Below are 12,982 nucleotides of genomic sequence, written 5' to 3'. Positions count from 1 at the left end.
GGCGTGGCCACCGCCCACTTGGTGCGCGGAATGATGTCACCACGCCAGTGGGCTTTTGTGTCCGCCACAAGTCTATGTTTTGTATCCCACTGATAGGCCGGAACTGCATTCGGACCAGAACCAGAATCTAATCGGCTTGTTCTTGTCCCCTAACCAATTCATCCCCCAAGTTTAGTCATAACTCATCCAAAACCTTTTTAAATATCATGTTATATATCGGTTTTCGCTCCGATATCTCAATGGTGAAGAATCATTTAAAAAATTAAATAATTCCCGTATCCGAATCCAAATTCAGATCTTCACCAAAATCGAAACGAATCGTCCTTGTCAGACACCCAACCTCTCCACCAAGTTTCGTCCAAATCCGTCCACAACGTTTTGAGATATCCTGCTATGTATCGTTTTTGGCCCTATCTCCGAATGGTGAAGAATCACTTAACAAATTAAATAATTCTCATATCCGAATCCATATTCAGATCTTCACCAAAATCGAATCTATTTGTCCTTGTCAGACACCCAACCGGTCCACCAAGTTTCGTCCAAATCCGTCCACAACTTTTTGAGATATCCTGCGATGTATCGTTTTTGGCCCTATCTCCCAATGGTGAAGAATCACTTAACAAATTAAATAATTCTCATATCCGAATCCATATTCAGATCTTCACCAAAATCGAAACGAATCGTCCTTGTCACACACCCAACCTCTCCACCAAGTTTCGTCCAAATCCGTCCACAACGTTTTGAGATATCCTGCTATGTATCGTTTTTGGCCCTATCTCCCAATGGTGAAGAATCACTTAACAAATTAAATAATTCTCATATCCGAATCCATATTCAGATCTTCACCAAAATCGAATCTATTTGTCCTTGTCAGACACCCAACCGGTCCACCAAGTTTCGTCCAAATCCGTCCACAACTTTTTGAGATATCCTGCTATGTATCGTTTTTGGCCCTATCTCCCAATGGTGAAGAATCACTTAACAAATTAAATAATTCTCATATCCGAATCCATATTCAGATCTTCACCAAAATCGACACGAATCGTCCTTGTCACACACCCAACCTCTCCACCAAGTTTCGTCCAAATCCGTCCACAACTTTTTGAGATATCCTGCTATATATCGCTTTTGGTCCGATCTCCCAATGGTGAAGAATCACTTAAAAAATTCTAGTAGCCGGATCCGAATCCGGATCTTCATCAAAATCTAATCATTTCGTCTTTGTCACATACGCTACATCTCCGCCAAATTTCGTCCGAATCCGTCCACAACTTTGAGATATCTTGTTCATAGACAGGCAGACAGACAAGGGTGAAAACATAACGTCCATCCACCTTCGCTGACGGAGGTAATAAAACATTGACAGACACGTGCACACGCACCTTTCAACAAATACAGCAAGGAGAGATGCTGTCCATCATCTTGGAAATTTGTCGTTGAACCTGCGTAACGCGGTGTCTGTTTTTTTGTTTTTTTTGCAGAACAGACAGTCAGGATGCCACACAGAGGACACTTTAATGCGGACATGTCTCATTAGCCCCTATCGTGCAGCACCAGCACCCATATTGACGTGATTCGCAGGTTCAACCGGTGATGCCGTTTGCTGACTAGCATGGCCGGACCCTTCGCGCACAGGGTCTCCCACCTCCCTGGTGAACAACGACGACCCGTGTACAGGGGACGTGTGCGGGCGTTTCCCACGGCACAGCTGCAAGGCACAACAAGAGCGCGTGACATCTCCAAACCACAGCGTGTGGGAAAATAGTTTTGCTGGGCGGTTCACTTGTGCGCAGGCACAATAATTACCAGGGATAGCTCAGTCTGAAATGGCCCCTTTGGTTTGCCTGTCAAAATTGTCAGCAAAAACCAAGGGATTTATTTTAAAGAGTTCATTCAGACCTGAGGGCAGACACCTGTTCTCCGTTGCAGGTGAATGTCCACTCCTGCATGGTCAAGCCATTTGTCCTGGACAACGTCCGATAATCGAGATCGATATACCATGCAGTTGGATCCTGATTCAGACAAACAGGATGGCCAACAAAACGAGGACACTCTTAGACATTTGATTTGTAAAGTTTTAATGTGAAGGAACATCATGAACGAACCGTGTTCTGTAGAGATATGTGTGTAGTGAACAAGGTGTTCAAGGTGGCAACCATTTTGCTTCCACATTTCCTCAATTAATTAATTTGAACTTTGAATTTGAACTTCCACAATTAATTTGAACGCTGTCCTACTATTTTGCTATATTGATAGACAACCTTTAGTCTCCCTCCATGTTTGATTAATGGCACCAATAATTACCGCTTCCAAAAGTGAAAATAAAAGAAAACCGTCATCGTTTTGTGGGACAATCTGTTTTATGCACAAGATACCTCATATGTTATGCCTCTGAGACCTGTGTGAGGCCTAAGTTATGTCGCTGAGGCCTACGTGTTTCAGTGCCAGTGGGGTGCAACCTCTCTCCCCTGCCAGCATTGACTGCGTGCTCTTCTTCCTGAATGTGGCAGTCTTAGTGATGTCCCGATCCGTGACCTTCCGGGCCACTTCTGCAGTGGCCGGGAGGCTTCTGGCGGTGGGTTTGACTGGCAGAGCTTTGAGCAAGGATGGTGATGGAAGAATGCCTGAAGCCTTGGGAGTCGTGGATGGTGCAATTGCGGCTGCCCTCCCTCTGCTCATGACATGATCTGCTCACTGTTGGGCCCACCACCATGCTTGTTCCTGTGCCCCTCCACCCGCTGCTTGGTCTGCGTGTAGACCTTGGTGTTCTCTGCTGCGTGTGCGTGCGACTTCTCTGCACAAACGCCAAGGCTATCCTCGCCGGAGTAGTGGATGGAGGTCGAAGAGACGGTCATTGGTGCAGCCTCCATGGCCTCTTTGGTCTGGCTGACCTTCATGGAGAAGCTCGGTACAGCTTTATTTATTTATTTATCTCGCTACACTTTATGGTGCCTTTCCTGTGCACCACTCTGCTTCTACTCTACCACAATACTACAATTGATTGTGTCCTTTTAATTACTATGAACTATTTTATTATTTTGATATTTTAATTGCAATATTTAATATTGCCTTTCATGTTTTTCTTTAGGCTTTTTTGGTGTTGATGTAACTTTATATTGGTCTAGGCATTTCATAACTTGCGTCTTATTGTATATTGATTTATAATTATTATTGCAAGCTATTATTGTAATTATTGTATCAATCCTTATTTTTCACATGCCTACATGCCTGCAAATGTACTTGTAATGATTTATTTCATTAATCTTATTTGTTTGTAGATTTATTACAATCATTGCAATTTACTTTTTTCATTACCTTGATTTTATTTTTATATTGGTCCCTGCATTTCATAACTTGCGTCTTATTATATATAGATTTATAATTATTATTGTAAGCTATTATTTTAATTATTGTATCAATCCTTATTTTTCACATGCCTACATGCCTGCAAATGTACTTGTAATGATTTATTTCATTAATCTTATTTGTTTGTAGATTTATTACAATCATTGCAATTTACTTTTTTCATTACCTTGATTTTCTTTTTATATTGGTCCCTGCATTTCATAACTTGCGTCTTATTATATATAGATTTATAATTATTATTGTAAGCTATTATTGTAATTATTGTATCGATCCTTATTTTTCACATGTCTACATGCCTGCATATGTACTTGTAATGTTTTATTTAATTAATCTTATTTGTTTGTAGATTTATTACAATCATTGCAATTTACTTTTTTCATTACCTTGATTTTATTTTTATATTGGTCCCTGCATTTCATAACTTGCGTCTTATTATATATAGATTTATAATTATTATTGTAAGCTATTATTGTAATTATTGTATCAATCCTTATTTTTCACATGTCTACATGCCTGCATATGTACTTGTAATGTTTTATTTAATTAATCTTATTTGTTTGTAGATTTATTACAATCATTGCAATTTACTTTTTTTCATTACCTTGATTTTCATTTTATATTGGTCCATGCATTTCATAACTTGTGTCTTATTATATATTGATTTATAATTATTATTGCAAGCTATTATTGTAATTATTGTATCAATCCTTATTTTTCACATGCCTACATGCCTGCAAATGTACTTGTAATGATTTATTTCATTAATCTTATTTGTTTGTAGATTTATTACAATCATTGCAATTTACTTTTTTCATTACCTTGATTTTATTTTTATATTGGTCCCTGCATTTCATAACTTGCGTCTTATTATATATAGATTTATAATTATTATTGTAAGCTATTATTGTAATTATTGTATCAATCCTTATTTTTCACATGTCTACATGCCTGCATATGTACTTGTAATGTTTTATTTAATTAATCTTATTTGTTTGTAGATTTATTACAATCATTGCAATTTACTTTTTTCATTACCTTGATTTTCATTTTATATTGGTCCCTGCATTTCATAACTTGTGTCTTATTATATATTGATTTATAATTATTATTGTAAGCTATTATTGTAATTATTGTATCAATCCTTATTTTTCACATGTCTACATGCCTGCATATGTACTTGTAATGTTTTATTTAATTAATCTTATTTATTTGTAGATTTATTACAATCATTGCAATTTACTTTTTTTCATTACCTTGATTTTCATTTTATATTGGTCCCTGCATTTCATAACTTGTGTCTTATTGTATATTGATTTATAATTATTATTGTAAGCTATTATTGTAATTATTGTATCAATCCTTATTTTTCACATGTCTACATGCCTGCATATGTACTTGTAATGTTTTATTTAATTAATCTTATTTGTTTGTAGATTTATTACAATCATTGCAATTTACTTTTTTTCATTACCTTGATTTTCATTTTATATTGGTCCCTGCATTTCATAACTTGTGTCTTATTATATATTGATTTATAATTATTATTGTAAGCTATTATTGTAATTATTGTATCAATCCTTATTTTTCACATGTCTACATGCCTGCATATGTACTTGTAATGTTTTATTTAATTAATCTTATTTATTTGTAGATTTATTACAATCATTGCAATTTACTTTTTTTCATTACCTTGATTTTCATTTTATATTGGTCCCTGCATTTCATAACTTGCGTCTTATTGTACACCGCACCTTTCCTAAGCCATCTCCAGGCATTGCAAATCGTCATTGCTGGGCACCGAAGGGAGCTCGGCAGTGACGCACGATGAAAGGGAGTACTCAGTTTTCACTCTGGTCGTTTGTTAGTTTGTTTTCTTTCTTTCTTTCTTTCTTTCTTGTTTGTTTGTTTGTTTGTTTGTCCGGGCGATATCTCAGCCATCCTTTGAGCTAGGAAGCTGAAATTTCGGCACAATAGTGAACAAGTCCTTTGTCAAAAACAGTATTTTTTGTTTTTTGATTAATCAATTAATTGAGGAGTTATTTAATTATTAGCGATTAATTAAGTACTTATTTAATTAATCTAATTTCCTTTCTCTTCTGACCATTAACTCAGGCACCTTTTGAGTTAGGAAGCTGATATTTGGACATGCCAATGACCAGGTGATTTGGCTGCAAAGGCTATTTTTGATTTATTAATTAATCAATTAATCAATTAATCGATTAATTATTTAATTATTCGATTAATGACTAAAAAAAATTTTTTTTTTAAGTTACAGATTCTGATGAAATGGTGGTGGTTTATGTGTTCTCTGACTGTATTGATTAATAATTTAATTTTTTTATGATTTTTATTTATTTATTTTCATTATTAATCATTTATTTATTTTCTTTCTCATTTGGCCAATATCTCAGGCACCTTTTGAGCTCGGAAGCTAATATTTGGACATGAGTGACCAAGTGATGTGGCTATCAAGGATATTTTTGATTTATTGATTAATCATTTGATCGATTAGTTATTTATTGATTAATTATTTATTGATTAATCAATGAATTATTTAATTTTTTATTAATGACTTATTTAATTAAATTTCTAAAAGATACATCTTCAGATGAAGCACTAGTGGTTTAGTTATTCTATTAGCCAATTGATTAAGAAAATATTTTGTGATAATCTTTTATTGATTTTAATTATACAATTAATCAATCAATTAGTGTACACCTCTCCCTCCCAATGCAGCCTCTATGAGCTGCACTGCGGTATTGTCGGGCGCCTGAGGCGCCCCGGCAATGCCATGCTGTAGGATATTTAATTATTTGGCATGGGGGCGGTGTACTGTGAATGTATCTGTACTTGTTATATATTGATTTATAATTAGTATTGTAAGCTATTATTGTAATTATTGTATCAATCCTTATTTTTCACATGTCTACATGCCTGCATATGTACTTGTAATGTTTTTTTAAAATTAATTTTATTTATTTGTAGATTTATTACAATCATTGCAATTTACTTTTTTCATTACCTTGATTTTCATTTATATTGGTCTAGGCATTTCATAACTTGCGTTTTATTATATATTGATTTATAATTATTATTGTAAGCTATTATTCTAATTATTGTATCAATCCTTATTTTTCACATGTCTACATGCCTGCATATGTACCTGTAATGTTTTATTCAATCCATTTTATTTGTTTGTAGATTTATTACAATCATTGCAATTTACTTTTTTCATCATCTTGATTTTCATTTTATATTGTAAATCATTCACAATTCCCCTTCTGGCTACGATGATTTGATAATAAAACCATTAATTGAATTGACCACAAAATGAAGTAAAGCCATACTGTGAATAAAATAAACACATATTCACACGTATTCATGGTTCCAATTCAAATGTAAATCCTTCACTTTACAAAACATTTACAAAGCACCATATACAAAATTGTACCTTTGAGATGCATATAAAACGTTTTACCTAATAATCCCTGACAACAAAATGCCTGGTGTTGGCTTAACGGTCCAGGTTGGCGATTAAGATCTTCGGGTCTCGAGTTCGAGCCCCTGTTGTGCCGTTGAAACAACACCAGGTGGGTTGATTCAGCCCGTCATCTTTCCGAGGTCAGCACAATGAGTACCAGATGACCGGTAACAGGGGCACTGCATCATCAGCACAGCTGTGCTTCCAGGAAATGATGGAACCAGCGACTACTGGCTACATACGAAACAACAACTGACAACAAGGAGGTTTCATTTGAAAGGGTGAAGATATAAAGTCCCAACCATTTAACAAAATGCATATAAAGATACATCCTGTATGTAGGAATTGTTAAATTCAAAATTTTGCAAAAAATATAAGATTCCGTTTTTAAAATATAAGGGCAATACCCCTAGTGCTCACCCGGTAGAATAAACAGTATACTGCACTGACTAAAGGTATTTTCAACCAATTTCTATGGTTTCTAGAAGACAGAGCAGCATGTAGAATCATACTAACATAATCATAAGACTTCAAACAAACAAACAAAAAAACTATTATGGGGGGCAACTTCTCCTCCCCCAACCCCGTCCTATACCTCCTAAGACCACAATTTTTCTAATGCATTGAACCAGCATTGGTACATGATAGGTGATTAAGGTTGTGTTGAAGTTTCATTGAAATTGTGTGTGTAGTTTCTGAGAAGAAAGCAAATACCTATTTGGGGGGGGGGGGGGGGGGGAGTCAAACCTGGACCCACTTTGACCCCGGTAAACCCCCCTAAACCCAGACTTTTTTTTAATGCCATGAACAAACTTTAGTCACAACACAACAAATATCAGTTGTGCCAAATTTGGTCAAAATCCCTTCAGCGGATTCGGAGAAGAAGTTGCAAGTTTTTACGGACGGATGGACGGACGGACGACACGCCATCGTTATAAGCTCCGCTGAACTTCGTTCCAGGTGAGCGAAAAAAGCTCTTTACCTCCGCCACTGAAGGTGGGTGGAGGTTATGTTTTCACCTCTGTCTGTTTGTCTGTTTGTTTGTGAACAAGATATCTCAAAAAGTTATGGACGGACACGGCCAAAACTTTGTGGACAGGTTGGGGGTGTGCAAATGAAGAATTGATTCAATTTCGGTGAAAATCCAAATTCGGATCCAGATACGAGAAGCCTGGTGTTGGCTTAGCGGTTAGGGTGCCGGCTTGGGATCCTAGAATCCTGGGTTCGAATCCTGGTCGATAGCTGAACTAACGCCAGGGGGGTTGACTCAGCCTGTCATCCTTCCGAGGTCGGCAAATTGAGTAACAGTTCACTGGTAATTCCCTGTGTGTCGCAAGAGGCGACTAACAGGCCTGGCGGCAGGAAGGGCATCCGGCCATAAAACATTGCTTCAAAAAGGGGGCCACGGTGCCCAAAAAGGCCAACGGTGGCAGGAAGGGCATCTGGCCATAAAACATTCCTTCAAAAATGGGACGATGGTGCCCAAAAAAGGCCAACCCCTGCTCTGTGGGAAAAAATGGCCTCTAAAGATGGCTCTCTATACGAGAAGGTAAGTGACAAGAACAAGCCGATTATATTTTGGTTCAGGTCCAGATCAAGATCCGGCCTATTAGTGGGATGCAAAAACGTAAACTGTTCAGCCTGACGCAGGTATGCTCCCTACCAAGTGCTATTCTAGCTTTAATAATAGAATGTGTGCCCTTTTCATGGTTAAAGGTGACCATTTTTCCGGGAGCAGGAGGCACCTTATCACAGGCAAAATGCATCTTTTTGTGATGAAATATGCTCTTTTCATGGTTTATTTGTTTATTTATTCTCCCCAAATCCTGAAATGCTTCCGGCATGCCTGGCCTAGAGATATGTGGACTCAGGCTGACAGGTTATGCACACTCTCCCCGAAGCTGTCTCGCCTAGGGATATCTGAGGTACAAGTATAAGCATAACCTCATCCTCCAACCATCACCCAGGAACTTGGATGAAGATGATGATGATTAATTAGTCTTATAGTGTTTTGCCCGAAGGCAGGTTCAGCACTGTCGAAGCAAGTTCATGGGCAAGAGTTATACTGGGTGGTTTGCCATTGTTTTCCCAGAAATCGTTCTGGCAGAATTTTGGAATTTGTTCAGGGTGCCGGCAATAGCTCGCCCACTCTTCGTGAAAGACACTATGCGATGTTCAACGTCCAGCAACGACGGGTCACCCAGTTTGAGGTGCATGGCACACACATTGGTGAATCACCCTGCGAGTGATACACCGGGATGGCAATTTATACCTGGGTCCGGATTCAAACCCAGGGTAGATGCCTAGAGGCGAGTGCACGTACCTATAGGTCACCCTACCAGCCTTATAGGTCACCCTGTCAACCGTATAGGTCACCCTACCAGCCCCATAGGTCACCCTGCCAGCCCCATAGGTCACCCTGCCCAGCCCTATAGGTCACCCTGCCAGCCCCATAGGTCACCCTGCCAGCCCCATAGGTCACCCTGCCAGCCCTGTAGGTCACCCTACCAGCCTTGTAGGTCACCCTACAGGTCACTCTACCAGCCCCATAGGTCACCCTGTCAACCGTATAGGTCACCCTACCAGCCCTATAGGTCACCCTGCCAGCCCCATAGGTCACCCTGCCAGCCCCATAGGTCACCCTGCCAGCCCTATAGGTCACCCTGCCAGCCCTATAGGTCACCCTACCAGCCCTATAGGTCACTCTACCAGCCTTATAGGTCACCCTGTCAACCGTATAGGTCACCCTACCAGCCCCATAGGTCACCCTGCCAGCCCCATAGGTCACCCTGCCAGCCCTATAGGTCACCCTGCCAGCCCTATAGGTCACCCTACCAGCCCTGTAGGTCACCCTACCAGCCTTGTAGGTCACCCTACAGGTCACTCTACCAGCCCCATAGGTCACCATACCAGCCCCCATAGGTCACCCTGCCAGCCCTATAGGTCACCTTGACAGCCCCATAGGTCACCCTACCAGCCCTATAGGTCACCCTACCAGCCCTATTGGTCATCCTGCCAGCCCTATAGGTCAAATTGCCAGCCCTATAGGTCACCCTGCCAGCCCCATAGGTCACCCTGCCAGCCTTATAGGTCACCCTGGAAACCCTATAGATCACCGTGCCAGCCCTATAAGTCACCCTACCAGCCCTATAGGTCACCTAACCAGCCCTATTGGTCACCCTACCGGCCCCATAGTTCACCTTACAATCCCTATAGGTCACCCTGCCGCCTGCCAGCCCTATAGGTCACCCTGCCAGCCCTATAGGTCACCCTGCCAGCCCCATGATGATTAAAGAGAAACAACATTGCATAAACACATCATCTCGAAAGAATTTCACATTGTGACAACGAATTTGCACATGGCGTGTTCCTTTGAAATCATTTTACATCAATAATGACTGGACAATGCAATAATTCCGATAAAGCCGTGGGAATTCAAAGGGTCCTTGGAGCACGACTCTGTGAGATACGCAAGACCTAACCTTTGATTTTAATGTTACCAATACAAAACTAGAACGCCACTCAGTAGAGCGCATACTCCCGCTGTGGGTCAAGTTGGAATAGTACGATTTCACAAAAGTTTGAGGGAGTAGTTCAGTGACAACACAAGACAGACACTGCACAGATATATATTTTGAATATATAGAAGATAATGTTTAAAAAAAACAAGGCTATTTCACTTACATTTTCGGATTCAGCGTTCAATTCTATATAAGTGAGTGTATTTTGAGGCAAGTGGGACTTCAAATAAAATTGTAAGCCAGGAAAACGTTCGTTTCATTCCTTAGGGATACAACATGTAAAACTGGCCCAAACGTGAAAACAAAACTCGCTCATTTTAAGTCGTACAAGCTAATGCGACCACTCATTCTTCTGGGAAGAATCCCGTGCACATGCTGGTCACACTTATAACTCACCTAAGTCTTTATAAGTTCATCAAATACTGACACCGCGATTGACATTCGCTGAGGTAAATGTTATCTCTTCTGAGGTAAAAAAATAAATAAAAGAAAATAACAGTTTTAAAGCATTATACGTATCAAACGGTACATTTTATGAGACGGGGAAACCTAATACACACGTTGGTGTTTTTAAAATGACAGAATATGTCTTTATTAGAAAAATAAAAATGAACATTGATGACGACGCTGATAAACAATACACCGCTCTAACGCATAACCACGAGTTTAAACTACATTTACAACAAATATGAAAACTATTTTCATATCACAATGTTAAATATAGAATATATAGAAGATAATGTAAAAAAAAAATGAGCCCTATCTTCCAATGGTAAACAATCCTTCAAAAAATTCCTGGATCCGGAATAATATCCTGAGCTTCACCAAAAACTAATCAAATCTTCCTTATCCCAAGGGCAATCATCCCACCAACTTTCATCCAAATCCGTTCAGAGCTTTTCCAGATATCTTGTTCACGAACACACGAACACACGAACACACACACACACACACACGAACACACACACACACACACACACACACACACACACACACACACACACACACACACACACACACACACACACACACACACACACACACACACACACACACGATCGAATGCATTACTCCCTGGCGGGAGTAATAATATGTGAAAACGTTTTTGTCGAAGTATTATTTTCCAAAAAGGTGGAGCGGAGCCCGCTGGGTGCACAACCGTGGGTCGCTTTTGATATATAATTGGATTGATTCGATCTTAAGCCACGATCAAGTCGAAGATTCTTGTGGCGGAGAAGGCTTTGTGTTCAGCGCACGATCAAAGTATTTTCCGTAAGGTCAAATCTCCCTTTCGCTCCCTCCCCCATTACCCCCTCCTCCATTACCCCAGTCCCCCATTACCCTCCCTCCCCCATTACGCCCCTGCCCCATTACCCCGGTCCCCCATTACCCTCCCTACCCCATTACCCATTACCCCCCTCCTCCATTACCCCGGTCCCCCATCGCCCTCCCACCCCCATTACCCCGGTCCCCCATTACCCCGGTCCCCCATTACCCCCCCTCCCCCATTATCCATTACCCCACTCCATTACCCCGGTCCCCCATTACCCTCCTTCCCCCATTACCCCCCTGCTCCATTACCCTCCCTCCCCATTACCCCTCTGCCCCATTACCCCTCCCCCATTACACTCCCTCCCCCATTACCCCCCTGCCCCATTACCCTCCACCCCCCATTACCCCCCTGTCCCATTACCCCCTCCTCCATCATCCCCTCCTCCATTACCTCGGTCCCCCATTATCCTCCCTCCTCCATTACCCATTACCCCCTCCCCCATTACGCCCCTGCCCCATTACCCCGGTCCCCCATTATCCTCCCTCCCCCATTACCCATTACCCCCTCCTCCATTACCCCCGTCCCCCCATTCCCAAGGCCATCGGTGTAAACCCGTTTTTGGGGGCTGATGAGCCAGCCCTTGGTTTATGCATCACACGTTGCACGTTACAGTTTATACAACGTCACATCGAAGAGGACGAACTTGATTCCCACCTGGAAGAATAAATATCCCACCTGGAAGCTTGAATCCCGGCTCCAGAATTAATCCATTGGATTCGGAAGAATTAATAATATTTACAAAACATCTCGAAATTCTCATTTTGTCATCCGAACTGGTTTATTTATCCCGAGCCTTGGTCACGTGTTCGCTAAGAGGGGCACATGAATCGTACGGATTACACGCGACAGGTAACCGCCGACGATGACCGCATACTTGTGGTTGTTCCGTGGAAATTCCGAAGCTCCGTCGCTCAGCGTCACCTGTGTGCTGGCAGGTTGCCTCGTCTCGGAGTCTCTGCGCGTTTCCCACGCCTTGGCGCCTTCCAATGGCGTGGCGGCTCCGTGTCGGGACCACGACCCCCTCCGCAGGTCGACCACCTGGGCTGCCAAGAAGAAAGAAGTAAATAATGAACGGATTATGAAATAAACAATTAAATAAATAAATAAATAATCAAACATAGGCTTCCGTTTCCCCGTACGACACCCAGGTGCTCCGTCCTTGCAGTTGGGATTCCGATTACGTACGGGTAGGTAGACAGATAGACGTCACAGGTAGGCAAACGGGCAGGTAAGGTCAGGCGGGGCGGTACCAAGTGGGCGTGGTTACCCGTTGAACACACA

At 41.0% G+C, this 12,982-nt stretch overlaps 1 protein-coding gene and 2 long non-coding RNA genes across 3 annotated transcripts in view; 1 reads left to right on the top strand and 2 right to left on the bottom strand.

Annotated features, from left to right (window-relative positions):
• LOC144891235 (uncharacterized) overlaps positions 1 to 12,982 on the bottom strand; it is an 846,635-nt gene that overhangs the window by 795,155 nt on the left and 38,498 nt on the right. The gene's annotated exons all lie outside the window — the stretch shown is intronic.
• LOC137423070 (uncharacterized) lies at positions 6,514 to 12,971 on the bottom strand. The gene is made up of 3 exons (XR_010983635.2): positions 12,887 to 12,971; positions 12,576 to 12,739; positions 6,514 to 7,099 (listed from the first exon to the last, which is right to left on the bottom strand). It is a non-coding gene; the product is annotated as an uncharacterized LOC137423070 (long non-coding RNA).
• On the top strand, positions 9,615 to 10,864 carry LOC144891169 (uncharacterized). Its single transcript, XR_013622760.1, has 2 exons — positions 9,615 to 9,672; positions 10,113 to 10,864. It is a non-coding gene; the product is annotated as an uncharacterized LOC144891169 (long non-coding RNA).

The sequence above is a fragment of the Myxine glutinosa genome, chromosome 3, assembly GCF_964187855.1.
Source record: "Myxine glutinosa chromosome 3, kmMyxGlut1.1, whole genome shotgun sequence".
NCBI classification, from domain to species: domain Eukaryota; kingdom Metazoa; phylum Chordata; class Myxini; order Myxiniformes; family Myxinidae; genus Myxine; species Myxine glutinosa.
Note: the sequence above shows the minus strand (reverse complement) of the source record. Positions and strands in the feature narration are given on the sequence as shown.